The sequence below is a fragment of the Octodon degus genome, unplaced genomic scaffold (genome assembly GCF_000260255.1).
Source record: "Octodon degus isolate 3935 unplaced genomic scaffold, OctDeg1.0 scaffold00002, whole genome shotgun sequence".
NCBI classification, from domain to species: Eukaryota; Metazoa; Chordata; class Mammalia; order Rodentia; family Octodontidae; genus Octodon; species Octodon degus.
The window spans coordinates 28,278,719-28,282,910 of record NW_004524578.1 but is presented as its reverse complement, the minus strand read 5'-3'; the positions used below and the strand labels follow the sequence as shown (position 1 = coordinate 28,282,910).

The 4,192-nt window shown below is 39.5% G+C and overlaps 2 pseudogenes; one reads left to right on the top strand and one right to left on the bottom strand.

Moving 5' to 3' along the window:
- Positions 1–3,243: 3,243 nt before the first annotated feature.
- On the bottom strand, positions 3,244–3,711 carry LOC101573359 (annotated as a pseudogene).
- On the top strand, positions 3,669–4,192 carry LOC111816072 (annotated as a pseudogene).

Genomic DNA, 4,192 nt, shown 5'->3' with positions numbered 1-4,192 from the left:
AGACCCAATACTATTATGGACTACTGGACTCTTTTAGAATATTTTACTGAGTTGACACACCTATAATATTCAAATAATGGAACTAAACAAAAAAAGGGGATACAGATGAATGTCCATTTTGTATCTGTGTATTCAAAATGATTAGGATAGATATATAGTTACATTCTCTTAATGAATAGAGGGATTTGTTCTAACAGTGTTTGTAACTAGGATATCATGTCCGCATCTTGTACAGCAATTAACCACTAGGAAGAATGTATGCAGTGGGTTAATTATTGAAACTGTCCTACCAATTTGGTTTGAAACTGTCTCATTGCTATTTGTTTCTCAATAAAATTATGGAAAAACAGAAAAAAAAACCAAAAGAGGAAATAAATGGAATCTATGAAATAGATTCAAACAGATATCCTAGAGATTAATTTTCACTAAAAGTACATACAGCAGAATGAGCCAATTTGTGAAGATATAATGTCAGAGATATGACAGGATTGTAGATAGCAATCATGAAAAAAGATTTCTGAAAAATAGCCAGGGATCATGAAAAATGAATCCAACATGTGCTAGATACTGCAAAGAAGAATAACATCAGATTGATCAGAGTCAATGAAAAAGCAGGAGACAGTGCAAATGACATTAAAAAAAACAAACAAACCTGTTCACAGAAATGATGGCAGGAAAAAAAAAATGATGGCAGAAAAGTTGCCAAGTATGGAAAAAGAATTTGACATTCATATATGTCAGAGATACAGAACTCCATTTAGCCATGATAAAAACTAATCTAGATGTCGGGGAGATGGCTCAGTAGAATAAGTGCTTCCCTGGCAAGTGCAAGGGTCTGAGTTAAATCCCTGGTTCTGCCAAATCAATCAATCAATCAATCAATCAATCAATCAATCAATCCCAAGACATGTAATAGTCTAGATTCCATGAACTCAATACAAGAATAGAATATTAAGAGCTGTCAGAGGAAATAAACAAATCCCCTATAAAGGAAATCCCATCAGAATCCCAGCAGACTTCTCAGCACAAACCCTCAAGTAAAGGAGAGCTTAAAGTAAAGTCAAAAGAAGACAGCCTCCAAACCAGACTAATTATCACTCAAAACTATCTTTCAAACTTGATGGAGAAATAAGATACTTCCATGACAAAGAACACCTGAAGAAATTCATGACTGCCAAACTAGCATGCCAAAATGTGCTGAAGGACATTCTAGAAGGAGATTAACAAAGCTGTAACTCCATAAACCCCAACAAAATGAATCCATCAGGCAAGGTTAGCAATTAAACAGATGGGAAAAAAAAAGGGAATAGGAAAATAGCATGATGTAGTGGATTTCTAACTGGTGGTCAACTTGTTACACCCAGCTAAATTGAACTAGCATGGTAATGGGTATGGGAGGCCCACCTGGGGATTGTTGCTAGTAGCATAAGAGGCAGAACTACAGAAGCTGTAGAGAGGCTGTTAGGGAAACTTCTTGGAGAAGCTATTGGAGCTGTTGAAGCTGCTGACTCTCTTGGGCTATTCGGCTGGAGGAGCTTGTTATGCTGGCTTTCCTGGAGAACTTGGATGTTCTTATTGAAGGAGTTTGGGACCTTCACTGTTGCTGAGAATACCTACGATTCACTTTGGGGGAGCTCTGGTCCTCTTCTTGAGCATCACTTCCTGGCTTTGGAGCATTGGTTCCTGGCTCAGCCTTATGGAAAACCTTGTCATGTTGGCTTTCTTTATGGGAACTCAACTTTCCTCACCTACTGGAGGACCTCACTGTTGCTGAGGATGGCTGTGGCACTTCTGGGGGGGAGCTTTGGTGTTTACCTTAAGCATTGTTTTCCTAGCTCCAGTTCAGATCCCTCAACCGGCTAGCACAGATCCTTCATCCTGCTGGCATATACTTTCTAGCTTCTACCACTGACTTTGGGCCTTCCCAGCACAGATCCGTGAAGCAGGCCTGCACGAGACATTGTGATAGGTTCTAACCCTCCAATTGGACTTGTGGAAGGCATTGTTATGATCTCTTGGTTTTCAGCTGGACTCATGAAGGATATTAGGATCCAGGTCCTCAGCTGGATTTTTTTGGTTTTTAGTGTGTGGACAGATTTCCTAGTCTTTCTGTATGATTCTTTGGGTGATTATAAAATATTATAAAATGTGGGGCTGGCGAGATGGCTCAGTGGTCTAAAGCACCTACTTGGAACAAGCTTGGCAAAGCACAGGGACCGCGGTTCAATCCCCCAGCACCACATGTGGGCTGAGCTGGCCACACACACACACACACACACACACACACACACTAAATAAATGTTAAAAAATACTATAAAATGTGTCCTGTACTGTATTATTCCCCTTGCAAAAACCCCAAACCACAACACATGACAATTATAATCATCAATGTAAGTAGCCTCGATTCACCAATTAAAAGACAAAGACTGGCAGAATGGATCAAGAGGCAAAATCCAATAATATATTGCATACAGAAACATGTTTCATTCAAAAGAAATTCATAGACTGAAAGTCAAAGGATGGAAAACAATACTCCATGCAACAAGAACCAAGAAAAAAGCAGGGTAATGATTCTACTTGCAGACAAAGTGGATTTCAAACCAAAACTGATTAAGAGAGACAAAGAAGGTCACTACATCCTTCTAAAGGTAACAATCCAAGAGGAAGAGATAATAAATATATATTTATATTTAAATACCAGTGCACCCAACTATATAAAACAGATTTTTAACAGACATCAAAAATCAAATAAACAGTAATACAATTATGAGTGGCAATAGCCCACTGTCACAAATAGACAGATCAACTAGCCAAAAAAAAATCAACAAAGAAACATCAGAATGGACTTAGTAGAAGTTTACAGAGTATTCCACCTTACAACATCAGATACACATTCTTCCAAGCTGTCCATGGGATCTTGTCCAAAATAGACCACATATTAGCTGGTAGAACATGCTTAAGTAAATGCAAAGGAATTACAATTATCCCATGTATATTATCAGATTATAGTGCAACAAAAATGGAAATCAATGCCAAAAGAAATCACAAGAACTTCATAAACTTGGAAATTAACAGATTCCTAAACAACCAATGGGTCACAGAAGAAAACTAACTATAAAATTAGGCATTTTCTACAATTAAATAATAATGCCAATATAATGTCCTGTGACTTATGGGATGCAATGAAAGCAGTGCTGAGGGAAATTTACATCAAAAAACCCCAGAGTGAATTACAACTTTCCGCTGAGGCATTTTATTTGTATGTTTTACATCCTTAGAAAAAGAATCCCAGGATTTTTCCTCCTGTGTGTTTTCGTCGCGCTTCTTCATGATCCATGATGCCAGCTGAGGTCGTCAATACAATGAAACCAAACTGACGAGATGGGAGCAGGTTATTCTGCCATTTTTCCAGATCTTTCAGCTGTACATCAAACCTGGGGCTAATCACACCACACTTGTTTAACCTGCCTGTGAGGTTGACAACAATTTTTCCAGCCCTATGATCATCAATGATTTCAAATTCGCCAATGTAACCATGCTTCATCATCACAGTTAGAAACCGGACAATGACTTTGGAGCACGGCCTAATGAGGACCTGGTGTTTGCCTCTCTTTTCGGCATTGTTGATGCTCTTGAGAGCATCAGCCAGGACATTCATGCGCACCATTATGGCGGCACGGAAAGATGGCGGAAAGAGGACGGGAGGGGTGAGCGCACAGAGTAATGGGAAACAGGTGAATTACAACTTAATGCTGAACTTCAAGCTTCTTGAAAAAGAGCAACTTAAATCCAAAGCTTGTATGAGGGAGGAAATTATAAAGATCAGAGTAGAAATTAATACAACGGAGGGTGTGGTGGTGGAGTGAGCTGTGGGGCAGGAGCCACGGCAGGATAGGCATTTCAGAAGTTTCTCTCGCTGTCTGACCGCATGTTGGTTGAAAGGAGCGCAGCTGAAACTGTCACCAAAGGAGGCATTATGCTTCCAGAAAAATCTCAAGGCAAAGTGCTGCAGGCAACTGTGGTAGCTGTAGGGTCCGGCTCTAAGGGAAAGGGTGGAGAGATCCAACCAGTTAGTGTGAAAGTTGGAGATAAAGTTCTTCTTCCAGAATGTGGAGGCACCAAAGTAGTTCTAGACGACAAGGATTATTTCTTGTTTAGAGATGGTGACATTCTTGGAAAATACATAGAGTGA